The following is an 11999-nucleotide window of genomic DNA, read 5'->3' as shown; positions in this document are numbered from 1 at the left end:
CTGAGAAGACTTATATCAAATGATATAGTGACATGAGCAGAACCAAGAGAATGTATACTATATATATACATATATGCAATAACAATGATGCTATTAAAAAAAAACTTTAAAAGTCATAAGAATTCTGATCAATGCAATGAGCAACCACAGTTAAATATGGCATCCATTACCTGAAAGAGAGATGATAGATTGAGGATACAGAAGGAAACAGATTTTTTGGGCATGGACAATGAGAATTTATTTTGCTTGATCATGCATAGTCATTGTACAGGTTTTCTGTTTTCTTTTTTCTTTTTAATAATAGGAATGGGTGGAATGGAAGGAAAAATGTTTTGTTAATAGAAAAAAATTAATTATAAAATATATGATTGACTGAATGAAAAAAAAAGTAATAACACTTTCTTCTATACTGTTTTAAGGTTTACAAAATTCTTTATTGACAGTAATTCTATAAGTAATTAAGGTAATGTTATCTCCAACTTAAAGATGAAAAAACAGAGGCATGAGTGACCTTTTTATATCCCAGAGCAAGAGGATTTAGATCTGGAAGGGATTCCATCATTTTACTGATGTAGGACCTGAAGCCGAAGAAGAAGAAAATATTTTATCAGGTAACAAATGGTGCAGGCAATATTTGAATTCATGTACTCTGACTCATTATTTTATCTCATCCTCTCTTCCCAACCCTCTGCTCACCAATCTGGCAATAAAAAAAATTGAATTAATCCCAGGACAAGAGAATGCAACTAGCCAGGAGTCACTGGGAACTGTGAGCGCCTGTAACTTAGAACTTACTTATTCAATCTCTCCTCTTAAGAAGTCTTTGGTTTGGGGTGGGTTGGAGGTGGAGGTGGAGAGAGAAGGAAAGCAATCAAAAGGAGGAAAGATAGGTAAATGCCCAGGTTGTTTGCTTGTTTCTTTTAAGAAAGAAGATAGAGTCTTCTAACTTCAGATCCATGAATTTGACTGTGCCAGATATAAAGGATTCCCTCCTGCTCCCCTTTGATTCCTAGCAAAATCCTAGAACACCTTAAAGAGCCAAGATGGGTTAATTAAGAACAATGATGATAGACTGACCCTATTTATTTACTTTTAACGGGATTACTAGAATAGGATAAAAATAGCACATCTACCTCAATTTCAGCTAAACATCTGACAAAGTCGTTCATATTATCCTCATGGACAAAACTGCAAGATGTGGGCCAGACAATGGTCTCTATAGGAAGACTGAGAAAGGTCGGAATGACAAGACTCAAAGAGTAGTTAGGATTAAATAAAAATGGCAAGGAAAGCTTCAGAAGAAGCTAAGGAGTCATCCAGTCTAATGCATCCTTGGTAATAAACCCCCAGGGTGAGAGAAGCCAGCCACCATTTTTGTAGCCCTGAATCATCAGGAAGCAGGAAGAACCCTACTCTCTGGATCCAGCCATTCCACCAAAGTTCTAAACATCTCTTCATCTTGTCTATTCAAAGGACAGGAGAGTGCCTCTGATTCTAGACTTCCCAGCTGCCCTGAAGCATGGACTCAGCAAAAGCCTCTCTGGAGACCATTGCAGACGTCTTCCTTCCATGGCTTGAAGACCAAGGCCCCAGGATAACATCCCTGCCCTTCCCAGCCCTACTTTGGAAGTTCCAATCCCAGCCCCAGAGAGAGCTGGTTTGGCAGATTGTCTGAGTCCCCCCTCTTATTGGCCCTGTCTCTCCCTCCATACTCCCATGGGTGGCTCCAAGTTAGCTACGGAGCTTTCACGTAAAAATGCCAAAATAAAACAAATCGTTGCTTTTCAGCATGGACTGACTCATTTAATTCCTCCACAAAATCCCCGACAATTCTATATTGCAGTTACTTGCCTGTGGCACAAAGACAAAGATGGCAGATCACTCCCAAACCCTCCCCACTTTCTGCACTGAAGGAGCCTCAGTCCTTAAGATTTTTCACAGCAGCTCTGCAATGGAGGGAACGTAAGTCCTATAATGTCCCCCTTACAAATGTTGAACCCCAGATTGCTTCAGTGCCCTGCCCAGAATAGCCGTAGTATTTAAACCCAGGATTCTCCGTATTACAAGACCAGTGATCTTTCCATTATACCACAGCACTATAATAGACTTCTTTATAACATCCATCCACGCATCTTGCTTTCCTGTATAAACCAAAAACTGACATGTGTACAGTATTTTAAAATATTCGAAAGGATGAAAGGGGAACGGGTAGGTGCTATTATTATTCCCATTTTACAGTTTAAGAAACAGGCAAAGAGAAGTTAAGTGGCTTAAGGCAGAGTCACATAGCTGGTACATTTCTGAGATGTGAATTCAGATTTCCTGACTCCGACCCAGCTTTCTATCCACTAGACTGCCTCCCTGCTTAAACAGATCAGTAGCCTGACATCAGGCTACAGCCATTGTCAAACTCATGGATGAGTTGAGGATCCTGGTAATCTAGCTAAGGAGGAAGGAGTCTTTCTGCATCAAAGCTCCCTCTCTTCGTGACTACTCCCTACCTCCAGGCAGTCCCAACATGGAGGAAAGCCTCCAACAGGCCGCTTGGCAGAGATCGCCCCTTCTCGGTCCTGCCCGCTGAGAATGATTGCCCAGAGGAGGGTTGCTCCTTAACCCGTTTGGGGTTGGCTTGGGTCAGGAAGACCACAGGTAGAAGTTCCCCGACCCCCTACCTGTCTAACCTGGCCAGAGATCCCTGAAACAGGACAAAGCGGCCCAGTGGACATGAAGGACCCTCTGGGGCACTTAAGCCCGGGAAGCTGGAGGGGAGGAAGGCCTGGGTAAACACCAGGCTTGGGCGGAGCCGTGGGCACGGCGGGCGGAGGTGGGATGGGGAGAAGCCAGGTCAGGCCAGGTTTGTGGAGAGATAGCAGAACAAAGCCCTTTAGAAACAGGGCCCGGCAGGGCCCCCCTGGGGCCCAGCCACCTCTCCAGCCCACAGCCGGCTCTGTTGACATTGCATAACACAGGAAGTTGGGAGGGGATGGTGTTCTTGGCAAGGGTCAGTCCCATTCATAGAAACACCATGAGGTGTGACAGGACCAGCAGGCTCCAGAGAGGGTCAGAGAAGCCCGGGCTCCACGGGAGCTGCAGGGTTCAGAGCCTGGGGGAGCCCGGGCTCAGACCCAGAGCCAGAGGCCCTGGCTGATGGGCACTCTGCCCCCTTCTCAACTGGAATTCAGTTTCCCTCTCTCACGGGGAGGGGCTCTCAAGGTAGCTATTACCAAGGGCAGGTCACTTAGCCCGTTGTCTCCCTCCCCCACCCCAAAATTATCTTACATCAAACCATCTCGGACCCACTCTGGCATTCTAGTGAAGACTATGGGCTACTCGGAATATTTCTAAAGGCACAAAATACTTGGGGGCACAAAGAAAACTAATCATATTAAAATAATCTAAATATATATATATTTTTAAATTCAGACACCAGGTCAAGAACCTTTGTCTTAGATGGTCTTTACCATTCTGTGGTCTGAGCTTTTTTTAGTTTTTACTTTCTGTGTTCTAGAGTTCTGATACTCTGTGTTCTAAGTTCTAAGAACCCTTCCAGACCTGACGTCTGACATTCTAGGCTCTGTCTCCCAGTCCTGACATTCTAGTTCTAAGGTGTCTCCCAGTCCTGACATTCTGGGTTCTAAATTAGCTCCCAGTCCTGACATTCCTGGAAATCTGCGCAAGAGTCCCGATGGAAGAAATGTTTTCTCACTATGTTCCTGTTTGTGGATAATATTGTCCTGGTTGTTTCGAACCCCAGAATACTATTGGTCCTCCTAAATAGCATCCATAGCCACTCAAAAGGAGTTTGTCTAATAATTCACATAGGAAAATCCAATTAAATAAAGAATGCTTATTATCTGGGCCAGCCAACAAAACTCCCAAGCGTCCTGAACCAGATTAAAATGTAATTGGGAAATGTTTAATAAAATAAATAAAAATGCAATACAACACAAAACAGATAATGGTAATTCATAGTCTTCTGAGTTAATATGCAGTCCTGCAAAGATGCTTTCCTATCTGAATATGACACCACTGATCCGGACTATGAAATTCAGTTGCCCGGTCATTTTGTTAAACTTATATATCGATATTTATAGCCACTGTTACAGAGGGAACTATAACCCTTGGTATCTCCAATACCATGGACAGTGCTATTCACGCAATACAGCAGGTGCTTAATACTTGTCAAATGAATGAATTGATGATTTCTAAGAAGGGAGCAGGCTGGATTGTATTTGGGAAACTGACTCTGGCAAATTGGAGAATCCCTTACGTAGGGACGTATGTTCTGACATCCTCCTCCCCTCTGACAGTCTACATTCTGTGTTCTAAGAGCCTAAGGTCCTCTTCAGATCTTGTGTTCTCTCTTCCATTTTCTCAGGGCCCTTCTAGTTCTGATGATGCATTTGAGAATCCCAAGTTTCTTCTTAAAACAAAAACCCATCTTTTAAAAATAGGTAATTACTTATAAGCCATGTGACCCTAGGCAAATCACTTAACCATATTTGCCTCAGTCTCCTTAACTGTAAAATGAACTGGAGAAGGAAATGGCAAATCACTCCAGTGCCCTCGGATTAGGAACCCCCAAAAAAGGGTCACAAAGAGTCAGATCTGACTAAAATAATTACAACTTCATGTAGCTACAAATCATAAAAAACTACCACAATGTCTAAAGAAGTAAAATTAAATAACCATGACAATGATCATTTCAGCTTTGCAAGGTCCTTTACATAAAATTTCTTAGCCAGGACATGTATGATGATAAAAGATAAACCCGTCATTTATTGGGAATGAGACACAGAAAGGTTGAGGACTACACAATTTCTCACATTTAATGTTCAGAAATCAGAACATCTTAAGCTGGGGTCTGCAAACTTATTTTAAAATTATATTTTTATAACTAATTTCAATATAATTGGTTTCCTTTGGAAACTTACATGTCTTATTTTATGCATTTAAAATAAAATAAAATGCAAATTAAAATTTAAAAAAGAGTTCCAAGCCACCAAAACTGTTCAGTCCTCCTGATCTAGAAGAAGGCCTCTGAGAAATTGGAGGAGGTGACCCTTCTGCGGTAGAATCATGGGAACACCTGGACAAGAGTCATGAGCAGACAAGCACAAATTGTGCTCTCCACCCTTAGAAAGAAGGTCCACATGAATGAGATCATAGAATCCCTTGTGTAGGGTAGTATGTTCTCACATTCGCCTCTCCTCTGACAGTCTACATTCTGTCACTCAAACATGCTATGACCTAAGATCCCCTCCAGCTCTCACATTCTCTGCTCCATTTCCTAAAGGCCCTTCTAGTTCTGATATTCCATGTTCTGTGGTTCTCCAGGCATGTGACCCAATGGATACAAGGAAATTGCATCTACAATTTGGCTACAGGGCATTGCCAGCTTTAGCTGGTGGGGCCTGGAAAGAGTGATTTTTCAGATGTTTTTTAAATGAATATTTATAAAAAGTGATTATTACTTAACAGCCCACCTGTCTGCCTTGCTCCTAGCTCCAGTGCCCCGGCGCCTGAAAGGGAAGACAGAAGGGGGATCCAGGCCACAGGGGTACAATCAGGGAGAAGAAACACTGGAAGCAAACTTCGCCTCATCCATGGTGTGGCTGTTGGCTAGCTGGTCTCAAGATGATTAACAACAGGACATTTTGGAAGACTATCAGCCATACTAGCCACTTAGTGGAGTGCCCTGATTCATTCATTCATGGCACATACATTAAACATTTCCTGTAATGTGTATATATTATCCTGGACTCTGGAGGTACAAAGCAAGCTTTGGAACAGAAAAGCAGAACAGTTCTGCTCTGAAAAAACATTCAGGCAATTTGATTTTGGAATCACCTGCATCTGAATGACATGGGATGACTATAAAGAGGTCCAGGCTGAGGGCAGTGCAAAAACCCGAGCCTGGACAAGATTTACTTCACTCGTGGGAGTCAGGGAGGACTTCACTGAGGGAGCAGCACCTAAGTGGGGTCTAAAGGGAAAAAGAAACAGGTGAAAATGAGAACACATCCATTTCAGACTTGCAGTGTGAGCAAGGGCCCAGAAAGAGAAAGCAGTGGGATGAGAACTGGGGCAAAGAGCAGTCTATTTGGGCTGAACTTGGCCATAACTTTTGTGGAAGAGATGGTGTGAGAGAAGCTAAGAAAGCGGCTGTCCTGTTCAGGACGCCCCTGACATGGTCCAATCCACCTGACAGCTGCGGCCTGCCTTCTTGGGGTCCATTTTCTTATTCCAGCTTCAGAAACCCGCTATGAAGCAGACAGGCTAGAGCTCATTGGCCCATTTTATAGAGGAGAAAACCGAGTCACAGAGAGGAAACCTCCGCGGTACATCTGGCTGCCAGACATAACTCCTTCCCCCACACCGCCATATTCTGCCATACGTCATAGTTATTTGAAACCATATCAGTTCCCCACTGGGAGACTGCAAACTCCATCAGCTCCGAGCTTAATCATCCTCATCCTTTCCCCTCCGCTCAGCCCAGGAGCCCCCAGCAAGTGCTCAGGGAATACTGCGCTTTTGAATTAAATTGGCTGGATACAGAAACCATAATTTATTAGAGCAAAGAAGGCCCTCGGAGGTCACGGAGTCTCTCAGGCCCTTGTTTCATAGAAAAGGAAGGTTTATTCAAGGTCACCCCGACACTGAAAGGCAAAGCCAGGGCCGAACCCTGCTCTGCTGCCTCCCGGTTCAACCCTCCTTGTTGCTGGTCTGGTTTTTTCCCCATGGAGCCGCCTCTCCTGGGAGAGCCGGGGAAAGGAAGCCTCCCTCCCAGCCAGCACTCAGCTAGAAAGTAGCACCTCTGGCTTGGGGAGCCGCTGATGATGTCAAGAGCCGGGGGACCAGCCAGGAGCGATGCGGTCATTTCCTGGAAGCTCGGCTCCAGGCCTGGGCCCGGCTGCCTGGCTGGCCCCGGCCCTACATGAGCACTTCTTATATAAGGAGTCGGGCCCAGTTTCCCCAGTAAATGGGATTACTCGTCTGCCGGCCTGCCCCCCATCTCTAATCTTCTCTCACAAAGACTTGTTGTGTAGGGGACGGGGTTGGGAGGGAGATCGAGTTACCCAAAAGAGGAATCCTGGCTGTTCTTCCTCACTGCTCTCCACGGTTCCCTGGGAAGAAGGAGTGCATGTTCCTACCCTCAGGCACCCCAGTCTTGTTGGGGAGACCCCCCCATAAACAGAAAAGAACACTAGCATGTATACTACCCTCGGGGCACCCCCAGCCTCCTTGAGGAGACCTTCCCACATGAACAGAAAAGAACACAGTAATAATAAGTAGTGACCAGCGTTTCCATGACTCGGAATCCTAAGCAAGAGGACTTGGGAGGATGGCATCCAAGCCAAGGTGCAAGTGCCGGGCGGCCCACAGAAAGCAGCAGAGAAAGGGCCAGGAGAGGGTCAGGAGGGCACCCCAAGGGGGACCCCAGGATCAAAGCTCCCTAATTACCCTGTCCTAGTGAGGCAAGTTTCCAGTAAGACGAGCTGGAGGAGGTTCCCCTGCAGGTGCAGGCCCCATCCTCCCTCATTCTCTGCCGAGTGATCCCCCCCCCCCCCCCCGGTTCTGAGTCCTCAGACAGGTCCCCAAGAGGGAGGACTTCTGGGCCCATAACACCATTCAGCCTATGCAGCCACGAGCTGAATGACTCAGGGATCCCACGTGTCTCCTCCTTCCCCCAAGAGTCCCCCACTTCCCTAGGAGGCTAAGACTTCTGGGGATGCAGGGAAACTGGTCTCATCCCTTGGAGGGAAGTTCAGCCTCCTCCTAGAGTCCCCCAGTCCTGGCAGAGCCCACTCCACTGGCTGCTTACTGAGTCATGGAGAGATTCCCCAAGGGAAGCTAAGAGGAGAGCTCCTCTGGGGGGTTCTAAATTGGATTTGACATGTCGGCCCTCGGTGGCATCAGAGGCCCTGCCGGGGCCCACCTTCAAGAAGTTGTCTCCAGGTTACCTGTTCCTACCCCAGCCTGGGAATGAGGAGGCCTGAGGGGGAAACCGTGTGCTGTCCCCAAAATAAAAACTGACCTGGAGGAAGCGGGGCTCACCCCCCCAGACTTCCTAACTGCATCTCTATGGCCCGGCCACTTGACCTTGGTGTAAAGTCTGGCAGAGTCGGGCACCCCTCCCCAGGACAAGTTTGCCTCCTCCAGTCACACCTGGAGAAAATCCTCCATTTCAGTTGGAAGTCAGAGAAAAGAAAGCCGGATTGTTTTTTTCACCCCAGAGTTCACAGACTCTGGCAATCTTCCCCAGACCTCTTAGGGGTCTTTGGACCTTCGGGTAGGAGCTGGATTAGTCACAGACTTCAAGCTGGAAGGAACCTCAGAAGCGCCCCAGTCAGCTCCATCCCCCCCAGCTCACACATGATGGGATTTCCATGGAGTCAGCATCCGAAGGAGGAAGAAGAACTTTTCCCTAGAAAAGAGAGGAAGAAGAAACTTCAAAGGCGGAGGCTGCCGGGACTGGGAGGCTCGGAAATTCCTTCCAGCAGGCTGGCGGGGGGCAGGTGCCTCCATTCTCCAGAAGTAGATTGGGGGAGGGGGGGGAAGAGAATGAGTCTGATAAAGCTCGTCTCCGATCCAGCCCCCCGGGCCCCGGGACAGAAGGGGGACCGGGGGGTCTGCAGCCCAAGTCCATCCCAGTGCAGGGAGTGTCTATGGCTTGTCCGGCCGGCCCTGAGCTTGGCTGCGTGGGGGGACAGGCAGGGGATGGATTAAAGCCGGCATTTTGAGAGTTCCCAAAGCTGAGAGACGGCAGGAACAGCAGACGGGGCTCTGCCCTGGCAAGCTGCACGTCTGGCAGGAGCACAGGTAGCAGAGCATGAACCAGCCCTCTGGAAGTAGGACGGACGGGCCCAGGGATCCCCAAGTCTGGAGAGGAGAGAGGAGGGAGGCAGGGGGTATCTGCTAGGTGGGCACCTAGGCAAGTTTGGGGCTTGGGGCAAATGTCCCAGGTGAGAAGAGCTGCAATAGGGAGCTGGAGCAAAGTCCTGGAGCGGGAGAGAGGCCGGAGCCCATCTGGGGAGAAAAAGGGGCACTGAGGCAGGCAGGAAACCCTTCCTTGTACAGAGCCAGGCCCGGAAGCGAGGGGAGCAGAGGCATTTCCCGAGAACCTGGATAAAATCTGGACTTGGATCATTCCAGAGACAGACAATTGGCTTCCAGGATTGGAGAAAGGAGGGTAGGGCTGCAGGCCCAAGAGGATCACACGGTTTGTGTTTGCTCCTCCAGGGGCCTTCGCCACAGAAAGGAGCCACCATTGGGTCCGAGCCTCCAGGCCCGTGGGCATCTGGAGCAAAGATTCCTGCCCTGAAAACAATGGTGGGCAGTTAGCCGTCCTGGTTAAAAAAACACAAATCTGAGACGTTGTGGGAGGCAAGAGACCTGCGATCTTGCTGGCCACCTTTTAAGGAATCCCATCCCCACTTGGGGAGATGTCTAATAATCAGAAATCCCATCCTTCCCCAAGCCGAGGCCTGTCTGATATCATTCCGGCCTCCGGGAGGCAAGCTCAAAAAGTCTGACTCCCCTCTTGTATGCACCTGAAGGTACCGCTGGACTGCCCCCTCCCCTGGGCTCACCTCGGGCTGGCCAGGGCTTCCTAAAAGGGGCACTCTTCCAGATGGAGCACACACAGATCACCATGAGAACAGAAAGAGAGGGCACTTGCTCTCACCGGGACAGCACAAAACCAACATTGTCCATTGTCTCTGACCCAAATTTGTTGTTCGTGACATTTTCGTGGTCATTGTGTGAGAGGCTGCAGGGGATGGGCAGAAGACCAGCCTTGGAGTCAGAAAACCCTGGACTGGGGCCACATCCCCGCTCTCGGGGCCTCTAGGTAACTGATGGTCTCTTGTGAAGGTTCCACACCCCGGTAAAACCCCAAGTCTGGAGCGACCCCCCTAACACTGTAGAAACTGCTCTTTTGATTCTATTTCCTGCAGTCTCTACATTACTGCATAAAGTTTCTCTGAACTCTTCGTTCTCATTATTGCAGTAATTCCACTTTTGCATCGTTGCAGTAAGATTCCACTGCATTTGTAGTTCGTTCAGTCGTTCCCCCCAACGTCTGGGTCCATAGTTTGTTTCCGATTTTCTGTTATCACAAATGATGCTTCTGTGAACATTTACACATATAGGAATCCATTCTTGTGGTCAATAACCATGGTCCTGGCAATGGACTCCTGGGTCCCAGAGTGTGGAAAATGGGGGGACTTTTCGTGTCTAATTCCATTTTTCCATCTGAGGGAAGGAACAAGCAGCGTGCAGAAGGGGGTAGGAGAGGGACACTTCGGACTGGAAAGTTACCCAGATGGTGGGGAGGGAGCTGGAGGAAAGCGGATTGACACACCCCACACAGGAACAATGATAGGGTTGATTTGTTTATGGTTCATGGGTTCTCGATCTGGTTGGGGGGAGGTGACGAGGAGAGAGTTCCCCCTGGGGAGGAAGTTGTCAGGGCTGCAGAGGAGACAGCCAGAAAAATCAAACGCAGTCAAGCAAAACTGGGGCTTTTCCTCAAGTAAGGCTCTGGGAGAGGCCGTGGTCAATCAGGAAAGTGGAGCCCCAGGGCAGAAATTTCTCCCGGCTGGAAGGTGGATGGAGAGGCTGTGGGAAAAGGGGAGGACTGAACAAATCACCTCCACCTGCAATGGATTAGTGTGCTTATGCACAAAAAGATAATAAAAAGCCTGCTTAAAGAGGGCTTGAGAGAGATGCAGACCAAGTGCTATGTGAAGGTCAAAGGGAAAGACCCTTAACAGCTGGAGATTCCCCGGTTTCTAAGTGGTCAAACAGACAACTTTCAGATGAAAAAATTAAAGCCATTTGTATTCATGTGAAAAAAATGCTCTAAATCAGTGTTAATTAGAGAAATGCAAATTAAGACAACTCTGAGATACCACTACACACCTGTCTGTTTGGCTAAGGTGACAGGAACAAATAATGATGAATGTTGGAGGGGATGTGGGGAAACTGGGACACTGATGCATTGTTGGTGGAGTTGTGAAAGTATCCAACCATTCTGGAGAGCAATCTGGAATTATGCCCAAAAGTTATCAAACTTTGATCCAGCAGTGCTGCTATTGGGCTTATATCCCAAAGAGTTCATAAAAAAGGGAAAAAAGGAAAAACTTATCAGCCTTTTTTGTGGTGGCCAGAAACTGGAAACTGAGTGGATGCCCATGGATGGAGAATGGCTGAATAAGTTGTGGTATGTGAATGTTAGGGAATATTATTGTTCTGTAAGAAACGACGAGCAGGATGATTTCAGAAAGGCCTGGAAACACTTTGAAAAGACACAAACAGACACTGAGTGAAGGGGGCAGAACCAGGAGGATATCGTAAACAGTAACAAGGTTATGTGATGATTAACTGTGACAGACTTAGCTCTTCTCAGCAAAGCAGTGATCCAAGACAATTCCAATAGATCTGGAATGGAAAATTCCAACTGCATCCGGAGAGAGCTATGGATGGAGGCTGAACGAGAAGGGAAGCAGTGCTTTCACCTGTTGTTGTTCATTTGGTTTCTCGTGGCTTTTTTCCCTTTTGGTCTGATTTTTCTTACACAACAAAAATATGTTTAAAAGTAATGTACATGTATAATCTAAAAAATAAAAATAAAAAACTGGGCAGGTCAAGAAAGACTTCCTGAAGGAGGAGATATTTGAGATGGGTCTTGAAAGATTTCAATAGGAAGAGATTGGGGAGGGCACTGCCAGCATAGGTGATATGAGCTATGGCAAGAGAGCAAGGGCTACAAATTGGCTGCTGTCCCCATTTTATAGATTGGGGAAACTGAGGCCCAGAGAGGTTAAAAAAAACAAATGAGTGGCAGTCTTAAGTTCGTCCCTGCGGGCCCACACAGCAGCACCTCGGACAGGGGCTGTGCCCGGGCCACACGGCAGTGGGTGAAGAACCACTCCAAGGGGATGGAAATGTTTGTCCCAAAGAAGGGAGGGTACAAGGAGAGGGTCTCATATTCA

At 47.5% G+C, this 11999-nt stretch overlaps 1 long non-coding RNA gene across 1 annotated transcript; it reads right to left on the bottom strand.

Annotated features, from left to right (window-relative positions):
- Positions 1–331: 331 nt before the first annotated feature.
- LOC141551609 (uncharacterized) lies at positions 332–10247 on the bottom strand. Its single transcript, XR_012484913.1, has 3 exons — positions 9594–10247; positions 8039–8428; positions 332–578 (listed from the first exon to the last, which is right to left on the bottom strand). It is a non-coding gene; the product is annotated as an uncharacterized LOC141551609 (long non-coding RNA).
- Between the last annotated feature and the right edge of the window lie 1752 nt (positions 10248–11999).

This window comes from Sminthopsis crassicaudata, chromosome 1 (genome assembly GCF_048593235.1).
Source record: "Sminthopsis crassicaudata isolate SCR6 chromosome 1, ASM4859323v1, whole genome shotgun sequence".
In the NCBI taxonomy this organism is placed as follows: Eukaryota; Metazoa; Chordata; class Mammalia; order Dasyuromorphia; family Dasyuridae; genus Sminthopsis; species Sminthopsis crassicaudata.
The sequence above is the reverse complement of the archived record's forward strand: the minus strand, read 5'-3'. Positions and strand labels throughout refer to the sequence as shown.